Below are 15,190 nucleotides of genomic sequence, written 5' to 3' on the forward strand. Positions count from 1 at the left end.
GCACAATCAATTAATGGCCATTCAATCAAATGAAATAAGCACGTAGTTGAACAAGTAGATATATCTAACGGCTAAATTATATTAAAACATAACAAGAATTCATCCTCCAAGAGGTTCCATCAAAACTCTAGATAATAAATTAGCTACTCATAATAGTATGAAAAATTATAATACTAAAAATCATAACCAACAATGAAAAATAGGAAGAAGAAATGGTTGAATCTTCCTCCTTGCTCCTAGCATGTTCTCGCCTCCTTAGGTATTGTCTCACCCTAAAGTAGTATTTCTTTCCTCAAAAGGAAGTTTTATGATGTATTTATATCAACTAGGGTTTATGTTGGGCGTCCTTGATCTCTCCTAATTCGCAAAGAAAAAGTTGAGTCGCGTGCTGGGGTTAGTGCAACGCCTGACCCCTAGGCACGCTCCTAGCTATTCTTTTCTTCTTTGTTTCTTTCCTGTGCCAGGTCCAGTGCCAAAGTGCCATACTTCACTGGTTTTCATTCATTTCCTAGGCCATTTCGCGCCTACCTTTCATGCAATGCACTAACTGTGCCACGTTCCTAACTCTGAGCCTATTTTATGTTTATAAATATGTAATATCCCGCAATTCACGTACAAAATGATATGAAGCTATACCCAAAATCATACATTTTTCATCATTTATCAACGACTTATAGGTAGTAACAATAAAATATGGAGAATATTATTTTATTCGCATGGATAGCATTGCATGTCAGGTTATTTTTACAATATCAGGTCATCATTATCTGTTGTATAGCAGGTAACTTGATTTATTTTCAAAATTACAAAATCTCACTTTTTAGAAATGACGTGATAGTGTAAAATAAAAAAATTACAATAGGGGTATTTAACTTAAACTTGATTAATAATAGACGAGGAGTGAGTAGTTTTTGCATCTTCCTTTGTTTGGCAAAGAAGAGACTATTTAAAGGTCAGAAACGCAATATTTTTTTTCATACATATGGAATATAAAATTTAAGATTCATTAAGATGCGCGTAAATTTGGCATGATTCTCTCATCCCCCATTCATATTATTGAACTATGTAAATAACCTCATTTAAAATTTAAAATATCAGAGATTATTATATACCATTTCACTTTAATGTGATTCAATCGCAGTATAAAGATATTATGAAGACTATTGAGGATTATAACTAGTTGTTGTTTGTTGGAGGCCTGATCAGAATTGTGTTCTCTATATGTATAATTACTTTTTATGTTAATGGTAATATTTACAGTTGTTACAGAAAAAGAAAAAAACTTAGTTTGAGCTTGAAATGATGTATGTAAAGGCATTCAGAGACTGATGCTGAGGTTTAGACACAACCAAACCTGTATGAAACAAGAAATGATGAATTCTAGTCCAAAAGAAAGTAATGTTGTGAATATATAAGGAAACTAGAAGGCAAAGTGGCGCTGATAACAGGGGCAGCAAGTGGCATTGGAAAAGAAACTGCAGCGAAATCTATAAACAACGGCGCCAATTAGGTTATAATTGCAGATATACAGGAGCAACTCGGCCAAGAAACGGCCTCCGAGCTACCTAACGCCACCTTTGTGGTCTGCGATGCTACAAAAGAATCTGACGTCTCCAACACCGTGGATTTTGCCGTCTCCAACCATGGACAGCTCGATATAATGGACAATAATGCAGGTATTCAAAGGCGAATTCAGTACATCAACGGTACAATTAAACAGTGTTTACCGGTAAAAAAGTACAATTAAATTTGTTACGTGATTTATAGACGAGCGAACTGGTTTGATCCAAAAATGATAAAGAAATAAGATTAAAAATAAAATTTAGCAATTGAAATTGAAGAAAATGACAAGCCCGACTCCGAGCGTAATGCCTCCGAGGACAAAAGTGAAAGCAATGATAAAGAGCAAGTAAATTTGTTTAATTGAGAGCAAAAGTAAAATACAACATATGTTTGCAAAGAATTTTGTGTCCTTACAATGGCTGTTGAACCTACTATTTATAGCTTTACCTAGGGAAACAAGATCCTAGGATCAAGCTCCTCTTAAATAATAATAAAAGAGTCATTGATGAATATGTAACGGCAGGTCATGAATGCAAATATTCTCTGCAAGGGTCGCTCATTTAATGTTAGAGAATATTCTCTAATCGAATGTTATCTGATGGCAAACTCTTGATCTCCTCCGTTAAATATGCTGCCTTCGGGATTTACCCGGTGTCAATTACATTCCTTGTGTCTGGTATTGGTTGATGACTGAATTGCCTTTTTTCTTACTTTCGATTCCACGTGTCATGCTACCATTCGACCATCTATTATAAACTAATTTTACCCTATGCTACACTAAGGTGTTACCAGAAAGTTGGTGAAGATTTCTTTCTTGGCGCAAAAGTTCATGGACAGTCTTTGATGCTTGAAAAGATGCACGTCTTCTCGCATTTAATACCCCGAACATGTGTTGCCCCACGATTCAGCAAATATTTTTGCCGGCTCTCGAGATAATCATGATCACGATTTTTATCGTCTCTAACTCCCCTTCTACTCATTAGTTTTACTTCTTTACTTCTAAAATTTTCATAAGTCTTTTTTCTTCCTTGCATTTGCTTAGAAATTTTTCTATCTCCTCCAACTTCCTTAGCAAAACTTTTACTGACCTTTTGCTACCATGGCTTCTTTCACTACTTTCTTTGGAAATACTGATCTTCTCTCCGGTGGAGGCCACAAGAAAAATAAGGATAAGAAAGTCGATGTCGATTCTAATCCTCCTACTGTAAGCACCATCATACCACAACATCTCAGCACTACTAATGACTTTCAAGAGAAGTCCACTTCTACATCTTGGCGGACTTGGCCTATTAGTAAATATCCCTTCTCCATTCGCCCTTCTAGTATCCCTACTGTGAAGGAGAACTACAACTGCCCCAATCTTGAAATCCTTGCACACATGATTAATCTTTACTCTCCCAAACCGAGTCCCTCTTCCTTTTGTATTTGTGCAAACACATGTAATTTCATGAAAAGGTTGTTAACTCCATTTTTGTTTGATACAGGACTTCCACAGGGCTCTGTCGTTTGCCCTGAAATTGACATTTTAGAGGACCCAGAGGAGGCTAGAAGGATATTGCAAGGCGCCCTTTCCCGAAGCAGATATTGTGGATCTGCTTCTAGTGAGGGTGCCTCCTCTCGGAGTCCCCAGCCCAAGAACAAGCAACCAAAAAGACGACGTTCTTCCTCGGTAGGGACTCAAAATAAGAAGATAAAGAAAACAACAACCAAGCGGGCCGCAGTGGTCCTCGTTAATGAAGGGGAAGCCAGTGGTGAAGAGAATCCCCTTCAAAGGAGGAAAGGATCTTCGCCAGCTCAACCGTATGCTTAGCCAGGAGAGCTTCAAAACCCAACGTTGGATGAAGTTGATGCGCTTTGGGGCGAGATGAGCTTGATCCAGAACATTGATTCTTGTTGCCCGGCCCCATTTGTTACCTCCGGTCCAGGGGGTTCAGACCTTGGGCATCTTCTACCTCCAACCACTGAGCCAATAACAATCAACATTTCTTCTGCCACCCCCGCTTCTTCACCTTCTATACTGATGAGTTCACGCCCATCGACACTAGTTGCACCTTCACCACCGACAACAACTACCATTACTCTACCGATACCATCTGAGCAAGAAAGGGGGCTTCTCCTCCTCTGTCTCTCGACCACGGGAATTTGGGGCACAATTATTCAACCCCCTCCCCAGATCCTCGAGGGAGGAGAAGTGCCACTTTTTTGATTTCAAAAGGAGTCCATCTTTGGCCAAACCGGTGGAGCTTGCGAATTACCTGAAGTCGTTAGCTTCAAAGAAAGATTAGAAGAAAATGCACTCCCTTTCCGGGGAGTGCCTGATAAACAATAACATGCACAGCATGACGTAGGTACCGTACTACTTTCCTCATATCTTCTTTTATATTCACCTGTTGCAATGGAAATCCTAACTTTGATATTATTTTTTGCAGGCTAAATTTATTGCTTCTGAAGGCCTACAAAGGTTGATTCTTGACAAGCAAGGACTCGGAGGGATTATATTTTCGCTGAGAAGAACTATAATATTGCGCCTCCCGGTATTGGAAGCAAAAGCTACTGATATGGGCGAGCTCAAGGCTCGGTTGCAACAGAGCGAGCAAGCTAAAATGGCCCGCAATCAAGAAGTTTCTCAATTGCACGAAAAGCTTCAAGAGGTCAAGGCTAAGTGGGTCGAGTTACATGGCAATGTGCTTGCTGTTATCGAGCGTGAGTCTGTCTTGGAGGATCAAATAAATAACTTGAAGGCAGAGTTGAACTCTAAAATCGAGGAAGCCAATGCTGCCTAGGAGAAGAGAGCCAAAATGGAAGAGCGATTTAAGAGAATCATGGAGCAAAATCGGATTCACTTATCTACAACTATTAAGCTTGATTCTCGCCTCAACGCCATGAGATCCGAAAGGGACGGCCTTCAGGCCGAAATTGATAGACTCAAAGCAAAACTCCAGTACCAAGAGGATTCCCACGTATTTGAGAAGACTTATGTTATATATCATATGATGAGAAAAACTTTGTAAGAGGCCAAAATGGGCATCGTCAATATTGATGATTGCAACATCAAGGCCCGAGAACTGGAGTTAACTGCTCGTGAAAATCTTTCTGCTCGGCCCACTGCAACTGACTCTTCGAGTACCGGTTCTGATTACTCGGGAATCAAATGGGAGATTGAATAAAATGAAGATGAAGGTCCATGCCCCGAACTGGTAGTATATCCGCCTCCCTCCACCGGGGGAAATATAGACCCATCTCTCTCTTCGGGTTCCGGCGACAATGACGTTTAAATTCTTCTTCTTTTTTATATCTTGTAATTATGCCAAACGTTTCACCGAGTTTGGCAGTTTGATAAATAAAGAAGTGTTGTACAAAATATATTCCTTTTGCGGTGAATTACTTAAAGCTTTGGGTATATTTTCATCCGATAGCTTTTGATTTCGTACATGAATTCTTCCGGAATCAACCCTTTACTATGAGGATTTCATAAGAAAGGGTCCTCTTATGTTTATTGTGCTCTTAAAGAGGAGGTCTCCTGTTCATTCTAGTACAGCATTTGAATTTATGTTAACTTTCAAATGATAAAATAAACTCATCATTTGGCAAGAAATAAGATAAAAATAAAAGGACTTTATTTTACTCCTTCTATCTTTAAAAGTACATAAGCATTAATTTTTTAAAGTAAAAACTGCCAATACATGTGCCTAACTTGTACAACTTATTTCTATGGTGCTGATCATGCAGTCATGAAATATTGATCCCGATTCTCGCAGTCCCGGTTTTCATGGCACTCGTGCCGTATCAGATATTTTTCTCCCTCAGTGTTCGAATGCAAAATATGCGAATTTGAACACTGGGAGTCTTGCTTCACCGGTGGAAACGATTTATGAATGGTTAAATAATCCTTTTTTAGTGATGGAAGGCAAAGCTTGCCATTGAACCAAAGATTATTTAACCATCTATATAGCCATTTTTCATCGATTTGAAAATCTTGGTGCCTTAGTGTCTAATGGTCTTTCCTTTTGTCGATGACATTTCCTTCGTAGTATGATTTTTGTTGCTGCTTCGTTAAAAACCTTGCCAGAAAACCCCAATTGGGACAAAAACTAGTTGAAGGAAAAAAGAGTACAGTATATACTTTCAGTATTGGTAGCATCCATGAGCAACTTTTGAGGTGAGTCACATAGAAATTGTTGGGCAACTTGTCTCCATCTTAATTCTCCAACTCGTACGACCCTTTACCGGTAATAGCTGAAACCCAGTAAGGACCTTCCCATGTTGGACCCAGCTTCCCGGCACTGACTTTGCGAGTGCTCTGAGTTACCTTTCTCAAAACCAAATCTCCCACTTTGAAGTAGCGGATATTGGCCCTCTGATTATAATATATTCCCATCATTTGCTTTTGATTCACCATCCTCACGTACGCCAAGTCTCTGTGTTCGCCTAGCAAGTCCAGCCTCACCAGCAGTGCTTCATTGTTTGCTTCTTCGTTTGATCGGGAAAACCTTAAATTTGGTTCCCCTAATTTCACTGGTATTAGAGCTTCCACGCCATATATGAGAGATAAAGGTGTTTCTCCCGTGCTCGACTTCGCTGTTGTCCGGTATGCCCGTAGTACACCTAGTAGCTCTTCGGGCCATTTGCCCTTAGCAACATCTAGCTTCTTTTTAAGGTTCTGGATAATCACCTTATTTGTTGATTATGCTTGTTTGTTAGCACTTGGATGGTACGGTGAAGATGTAATTCTCTTGATTTTTAAATATTCCAAAAAGTTTGTGACTTTTGAGCCTATGAATTGCTGCCTGTTGTCACAGGCAATCTCCTTTGGTATTCTGAATCGGTAAATTATGTGGTCCCATATGAAGTCAACCACTTAGCGACCACTGATCTTCTTGTAAGGACCTTCTTCAACCCATTTAGTGAAGTAGTCAGTTAAAACCAAAAGAAATTTTACCTTTCTGAGGCCCGCTGGCAAAGGACCGACTATGTCCATTTTCCATTTCATGAACGGCCATGGGAACAATACCGAATGAAAGAGTTCTACTGGTTGATGTACTAACTGTGCATGGCGTTGACATTTGTCATACTTTTGTACGAATGCCTTTGCATCCTGCTCCATCCGGAGCCAATAGTAACTTGCCCTAACCAGCTTTAGAACTAACGAATCTGCGGTGGAATGGTTCCCGCTAATTCCTTCATGGACATCTCTCATCACGTAGTCCCCCTCCAAGGCTCCCAGACATCGGGCCAATGGTCCTCGGTATGATCTTCTATATAATTTCCCATCCATGAGGTTATAACAAGTTGCTTTGGTTCGTAGTGCCCGGGACACCTTCGGGTAATTTTCCATGCCGAAGATATTCGACGAACTCATTCCTCCAATCCCAGACTAGATTGGTTGAATTGACTTCACAATAACCATCCACATTCAACACCGAATGTAAAAGTTGAACGAAAGTATCGGAGTCAGATCCTTTCATCTCCGTAGATTACCCCAAATTGGCCAATGCATCTGCTTTCACATTTTCTTCCCCTGGAATGTGTATGATCGATCATTGCCTAAATTATGCGAGCAATGCCTTAACCTTATTCACATATTGTTGCATGTGCTCTTCCTTCGTATCAAAAATATGTATACTTGGTTTACTACCAGCTGGGAATCGCACTTTATCTCGATGACCTCAGAGCCAAGTCCACGGGCTAGTTCAAATCCTGCAACCAAAGCCTCATACTCGGCTTCATTGTTAGTTAATGGAACAGTCTTAATGGTTTGTCTTAGGGTTTCTTTTGAGGGCATGACTAGAACTATCCCGATACCAGACCTTTTTACATTGAAAGCTCTATCCGTAAATAGGGTCCAGACTCTGTATGTCTTTTCCGACACCAGAACTGCTTCCTTAGCATCCAAAGGCATTAACTCGGACTGAAATCGGCCACAAAGTCGGTCAAAACTTGTGACTTGATTGCAGTCTTGGGTTTGTACTCAATGTCGAACTCACTAATTTTGATTGCCCATTTAGTCAAACGTCCTGACAACTCAGGCTTGTGAAGGACATTCCTTAAGTGAAAGATTATCACAACGGCTATCGGGTGGTACTAAAAATAAGGCCTAAGCTTTCAAGAGGCGACTACGAGATCTAAGGCCCGCTTTCTGAGGTGCGGATAGAGAGTCTTCTCTCCCGATAATATTTTACTAACATAATAAATAGAAAATTATGTACCTTCTTCCTCTCGGACTATAACGACACTTACCGCTACTTCTGAGCCCGCTAGATATATTAGAAATTGCTTGCCTTCCCCTAGTTTTGATAGTAACGGGGGTCTTGATAGGTACCTTTTTAGGTCTTTCAAGGCCTATTGGTATTCCGGAGTCCATTCGAAATTGTTCTTCTTTTTTCAGAAGTAAAAAGAAGTGATGGCATTTTTCAGAGGATCTCGAGATGAATCTACTTAGAGCCGCCAATCTTCCAGTCAGCCTCTATACCTCCTTTATATTTTTCAATTGGTCTGTAATGTCATCGATATCTTTGATTTTGTCGGGATTTACTCAGTCCCTCTTTGCGAGACCAGGAACCCTAAGAATTTTTCGGAACCAACCCCGAACACATATTTTTTCGGGTTGAGTTTCATGTTATGCTTCCTCAAGATATTAAAAGTCTCATAGAGGTGTTTCAAATTATCTCCTGCATTCAAAGACTTGAGTAATATGTCATCAATTTATACCTCCATTTTTTTGCCTATCTGATTTTCAAACATTTTATTAACGAGCCTCTGAGAAGTGGCTCCAGCGTTCTTAAGCCCAAATGACATCATATTATAGCAATATGTGCCAAAGTTCATTATGAAAGAAGTTTTTTCCTGATCCTCCGAGGTCATCTTGATTTGATTATACCCGGAGTAAGTATCAAGGAAACTCATTAACTCGTATCCGACAGTAGCATCAATCATTTGATTAATATTTGGCAATGGAAACAGTCTTTAGTGCATGCCTTATTTAAATCCTTATAGTCTACACACATTCTAAACTTGTTATTCTTTTTTGGTAATACAACTACATTGGCTAACTATTCTGGATATTTTACCTTTCAGATGGAACCAATATTGAGTAATCGGGTTACCTCCTCTTTAATAAACTTGTTCCTGATCTCTGCAATCGGGCATTTATTTTGCCTTACCGGTGGAAAGTTCAAATCCAGGCCTAGCTTGTACATGGCCACTTCTAAAGGGATACCTGTTATATCTGAGTGGGACCACGCAAAGCAATCTGTATTAGTTTTAAGAAAATTTATAAATTCTAACCTGTGTTCGGGATTGATTCATGTTCCCAAGTGAAAACTTTCTTGCCAAAAACTCTTCGAATAGGGCCATTTGCTCGAGTTCTTCTGCAGTGAACTTGGTCGCATCCGTCTCCTCCAGTTCTTGAAAAAATCTCGGTACGTGGTGGGATTTCTACGACTCCTCGCCTTTATCGTCTTCGTTCGGATAGGAAGAAGGCATCGGTTTCTGTAATTACTATTTGGTGGGATCCTTCCCCTTGTTGCTAGAAATAGTTACAGCGTTCTTCTCCCTTGCAGCCAGTTGATCTCCTTTTATCTTCTTGATTCCTTTCGGAGTTGGGAATTTCAACAATTGATGATACGTTGATGGCATAGCCTTCATCTCGTGTATCCACGGCCTTCCAAGGATTATATTGTAACCCATATCTCCATCTGCCACTTCGAATAGAGTGCTTTTGATAAATCCTTTGGCATTTGTGGGCAGCAAAATCTCTCCTCGAGTTGTCACACTTGTTAAGTTGAATCCAGCTAAAAGCTTTGCCGTCGGATTGATGCTTCCGGCCAGCTTTGCTTGCTTCAGCAATCTCCATTAGATGATGTTGGCTGAGCTTCTTGGGTCAACCAAAATACATTTAATTTTGAAATTTACAACATTGAGAGAGATTACCAAGCATCATTGTGTGGCAGGAGGAGTCCGTCAACATCTTTCTCTATGAAGGTGATATCAACTTTCGCGACCTTCTGGAGTCTCTTGTTGTGAGTCACTGATATCTTTGTTTTCTTGACTGCTGAGAAGGTCACACCATTAACTTCATTCCCTCTGAAAATCATGTTGATAGTCAACCGAGGGGAGCCCTCCGCTACTTTTGAAGGTTCGACATTGTCCCGGCTTCGGCCATAATTGTTCTTGGCTCGCCACTTAAGAATTCTCTGAGATGGCCATTCTTCAACAATGTCGCCACCTCTTCACGTAGATGCCAACAGTCCCCAGTTCTGTGTCCGTGATTCCCATGGTATTCACTCCACAAAATGGTATCCCTCTGGCTAGGATCGGATTGACTTCGGGAACCGTGCTTCTTTGATATTCCTTATCGCCGATACTAACTCTACTAAGCTGATCTTGAAGTTGTAATCTGATAACCTGGGATATGCAGGGTCTCGGGTCCCTGGTATCTCCTTCTCTTGTAATGATATGTTGCTACGGCCCTGATCAGTTCTTCTATCGGGAGCGAACCTATCCGACAACTGAAACCCTTTGTTGTTCCAACCTTCGGCTCTTTCATATGGAAAAAATGACCTCTAGAAGACCGTTGATCCGCATCAAAGTCGCTTTTAACTTTATCCTGATTTTTGTCTCAATCCCGTCCCTTGATTGATACCGGGAACCCGAGCTTATCATCCTTTATCCTTACTTTTGACTCATAACGGTTATGGACATCCGCGTACGTGGTTGCTTGGAATTCGAACAAACTTTCCTTCAATTTTCGGGAGGCGTTGGAATTCCGTGGATTCAAACCCTTTGTGAATGCCTCCACTGCCCACTCACCTAGTACAGCCGGTAACAACATCCTCTCTTTCTAGAACATGATCATAAATTCTCGCAGCAATTTTGACTCAACTTGAATAAGTTCGCCTTCCTGGCTTGGACCTTCCTTGCCCCGGCATGGGCCTTAATGAATGAATCTGCAAGCATTTCAAAAGAGTCAATCGATCTTACTAAAGAAGTTTGGAGAAACCCTTACAAATAGTCGATTCGATCTCATGTTGAGCCAAATCATTCCCTTTCGCAGTCGTGGTGTAGGTTGTGATGTGCTCTTGCAGATCCGAAGTCCCATCATATTTTGGTATGTCCGACATCTTGAACCTCTTTGGAATTAACTCTGGTGTTACGCTCAGTTTAAACGGCAATTGTGTGTATTTTTTTGGAATCTGGGCCTTTTAGTATTTATGGTGCGCACAAAATATGATCTAGTCGAGTGTGAAACTCTTATGCATTTTGATCCATTCGTTTGTTCATTTCGCTTATAAATCTCATGATCTCGGTTAAAGGGATCATTCCCATTATTGTTTCCATATCCGCTACCGGTCCCTCCGGCTTCGTCGAAACCATCCTCGCCTCTTGGGGTGTTGTTGTCGACCCTCTAAGCCGTTTGGTTTGCAGGAGCACTGGGAGGAGCTGGGCCCCTTTCGTTCGTGTTATTGGAGGCACCTGACAAAGCTTGTTTCAACTCCGTCACTACCTGATCCTTCCTTGAGAGGAGTTTCATGATTGTTTTTTGTTGTTCTCTTAAGATTTTTACTGTTTCCACGACATGTTCCTCCTCCGCATCATCGGGAGTTGGCTCCCGCACATACCTAGGGTACCGCCTTTCACGAACAGGTGTCGTTTCACCACCTTCATTATGGGTGTCGCTGATTGAATCATTATGGTGGATAATTCTTCGTGCCCATCTACGTTGTGCGTGATATTGACATCATTAGAAGCCATATCCTTTTTTTTTGCTAAGGAACTAATCAAAACGAGTTAGTAATAAACGTAAGGATCAAAGCAATTACGCAATTGTCTAAGCCCGACGGTGGGCGTCAAAGAATTTAACCGTAAAATGGTACAGTTAAATTTGTTACGTGATTTATACACAAGCGAACTTATTTGATCCAACAATGATAGATAAATAAGATTAAAAATAAAATTTAGCAATTGAAAGTGAAGAAGATGACAAGCCTGGCTCCGAGTGCAATGCCTCCGAGGACAAAAGTGAAAGCAATGATAAAGAGCAAGCAAAGTTGTTTAATTGAGAGCAAAAGTAAAATAGAGCATATGTTTGCAAAGAATCTCATGTCCTTACAATGGCTGGTGAGCTTAATATTTATAGTTTTACCTAGGGAAACAAGATCCTAGGATCAAGCTCCTCTTAAATGATAATAAAAGAGTCATTGATGAATATGTAACGGCAGGCCATGAATGCAAATATTCTTTGCAACGGTCATTCATTTAATGTTAGAGAATATTCCCTCATCGAATGCTATCCAATGGCAAACCCGTGATCTCCTTCGTTAAATATGCTCCCTTCGGGATTTATCCAGTGTCGATTACATTCGTTGTGTCCGGTATTGACCGTTGCCTGACTTGCCTTTTTTCTTACCTTCGGTTCCACGTGTCATGCTACCATTCGAACATCTATTATAAATTAATTTTACCCCATACAAACAGTCCCCCACATAATTTTAAACTTGAGCTCTATATATATACATTGCACCCAAAAAAGTGAAATATCGTTTTGTATGTATGTAAATTTTGAAGGATTTCAGTGCATTTTAACTTGTGATAACATGTTAAATATACTAAAGTTTATCAGCTTACCTATTTCTGAAGTTTATCATACAGACTTAACCCATCATTATAATTGTATAAATATTACACGTCCATAGAACTTACACTTATTTATAAATTCTAAAGCCCTCCCTATATGTAGGTGTTGCATGCCGTACTCCACGGAACATCGTCGACCTTGACCTCGATCAGGGGTGGCCCAATAGTAAAGCAGCTAAAGCAATTGTTTTGGGCTAGCCTGAAATTTCCTATAGGTATCAATTTTTCTGTAAGAATATTAAGTATTTGGAAGGAAAAAAGGGTACAATTTTCATGAAAAATGGAAAGACTGGACTGTTGCAGAAATGTTTGGCCCCTAAACTTGAAAACTTTTGTTTAGTTCCTCCTTAAATTTCATATAGTCTTTAGTACCTCCTGAACTTGGAAATTTGATACTCTTGACCTCCCCCAGATGCTGATGTGGCAAAGATCGTGGATACACTCTCGTTTTGGCGCGTGAGAGCGAAGAAAAATCGAAAAATCAGCTTCCAAGTAGGGTATTTTTCAAATATTAATTACCACATAATCAAATATAATGATTTATTTGTTTCATTTGTATTTTTCATTATTTTTTCTTAATATGCATTACATATTTTATCCTAATTGTATTTTTTTTAGATACAATGAATATATGTTTCATAATGCATTTTTTATCTTTTTTCGGTCCAAATCTATAAAAGTTAATTAAAACTCTATTTATTTTAGCAAAATAAAAAGAAGATTTGGCCAGAGTAATGAAGTTCAAGTGGCTCATTTTCTACAAAAAGAAAAAAATATTGTGTATTTTTATTTTTATTTTCATGCAATGACTATTTATTTAAACTATGCATTTTTTCTTTTCGAGTCAAATTTGCAAATATTTATTTAGAATGTTACTATTCTTAGCTAAAATATTTATTTAGCCAATATATGGAGTTCCAATAACGTATTTTTAATTTTAATTTTTTAGATGTAATGAATAATATGTTCTAACTGTGTATTCCTTTTATTCTGACCAAATATGTAAAAGTAACTTGATTAAAATATTATTATCTTCAGCCAAATAAAAGATTATAGTTAAAATAACATTGTTTCAAGTTTGTTTTACAAATTTTGGCACAAAAAAATAATTTAAATAGTTGGTGGACTTAATAAGATAAAAAAATATATATTTTATTATTAAAAAAAATATCACATGGACAAAACAAATCTATTTGGCAGTGCGGGTGTCACACTCCCATGAATTGTCAGCGTCCAGGGGGGTCGAGGCTATGAAATGTTCAGGGAGGACATTAAAGACCACGTAAAGTTTAAGAGGAAACTAAACAAAAGTTGTCAAGTTCAGGCGAACTATTCTGCCGAGAAAAAATGGTAAACCAACAATATTTTTGGGATTCACTCCCCTATTTGTCTTATTTCATACACATTCATCATTATTAATGGGTTCACATCATTTTCTCTTAGTATTACCTTTCTCTTCAAGTCTTACTAAGTCACTATCTCATAAACTATTCTAAAAAGTAAGAGTGGAAAAAATCAATTGTCAAACTCTTTTGTTTGTTCTCAAGTTTTCTGGAGTTGCATCAAAAGTATTGAAGCATCGATAGTGTATCACGTATTCAAGTTATCTATTTGGTGAACTAGGTTTGATTGTTCTATATTTTTATTATTTTGCATTTAAAATTTGTTAGTTTTTTTAAACTTTTTCGATGTAAGCATAGATTGTCTTTTTAGTTATTTTATTTAAATTTTAATATATCAACTAGAACAAATAAATTTGGGTGTTTAAAACGCCAAAAAGGAGAAGGATTGAAACTTTAATATAATCCCAAAAAGGAGCCTTTGATAAATTTTTAACAAATAACAAAAAATGCTAAATAAGAATTTATGAAAGAATGTATGGTGGATGAACAAATCACCAATATAATTGAGCTACACGACAATAAAAGGAGAAGAAGTTGGTGAGAAATCTAACATAGATCCTCAAGAACATCCGAAAGTTCTAAATAAATTGAATAGTTGTATTCCTAGAAACATATATGATCCTAATCATTGGTCTATAACTAAATTAATAGAAATTGATAATAATAAACATTATTAATAATTTACATTCAAAAAGCTCGAAAAATAAATTTCAAATAAAATTTTATATGATATTTTTTTCTTGTAACAAGAAGCTTAAGGCCCCTCGTTAAAGTTTGGCTTTAGGTCACAAATATCATTGAGCCGCCCCTGCCTCGATGCGTTCGACCAAGTCATGGCTATCAACGTTAGAGGGATGGTGGCAGGAATTAAGCACGCAGCTCGGGTGATGATCCCACGGAAAACTGGTTCCATTTTGTGCACGGCTAGAGTCACAGGCGCCACATATTCAACCCAAATCCTGCGCGATTGAAATCATGAGATCCGTAATAGCAGAACTATGCAAGAATGGGATCAGAATCAATTGCATATCGCCCTTTGCAATTCCAACACCGTTTTATATTGACGAGGTGAAAGCGTATTACCCTGGAGTGGATCCTCAAGTTCTTTGTTAACATGTTGTATAGCTCAAGTGAGTTGAAAGGAGCCTACTGTGAGCCAATTGATGTGGCCAATGCTGCTCTATATTTGGCCAGTGATGATGCAAGTATATTAGTGGCCAAAACCTGGTGGTAGACGGAGGTTTCACCTCCTATAAAAGTTTAAAATTTCCCACGTCTGATCAGGACTAATAACATTAGTAGTTGGTACTCGTAAACCAAAGATATTGCCACAAAAAATATTGCAAGTTGACCAAAAAAAGAACTGGGCTAACTCTTGACATGCAGAAATTTTGTCATCACACAGGAGATTGTTAAGTGGGAAAGTTTTCACACCCGACGTTTACATCAAATCAAATAATTAACCCTAAAAGTATCCAATCAAGGTTAAGAGATAAAAGTTTGTGAAGGAATCCTTCATCAGTTGTTTCAAAAAAAAGGATTGATAGAATGGTCTTATTATAACAATTCATGGTTCATATGCTTAGTTAGAA

The 15,190-nt window shown here is 38.7% G+C and overlaps 1 pseudogene; it reads left to right on the plus strand.

The window, feature by feature from the left end:
- Nucleotides 1-716: 716 nt before the first annotated feature.
- Nucleotides 717-14,986, plus strand: LOC107767242 (zerumbone synthase-like; annotated as a pseudogene).
- The last annotated feature ends 204 nt before the right edge of the window (nucleotides 14,987-15,190 follow it).

This window comes from Nicotiana tabacum, chromosome 19, assembly GCF_000715075.1.
Source record: "Nicotiana tabacum cultivar K326 chromosome 19, ASM71507v2, whole genome shotgun sequence".
Lineage (NCBI taxonomy): Eukaryota > Viridiplantae > Streptophyta > Magnoliopsida > Solanales > Solanaceae > Nicotiana > Nicotiana tabacum.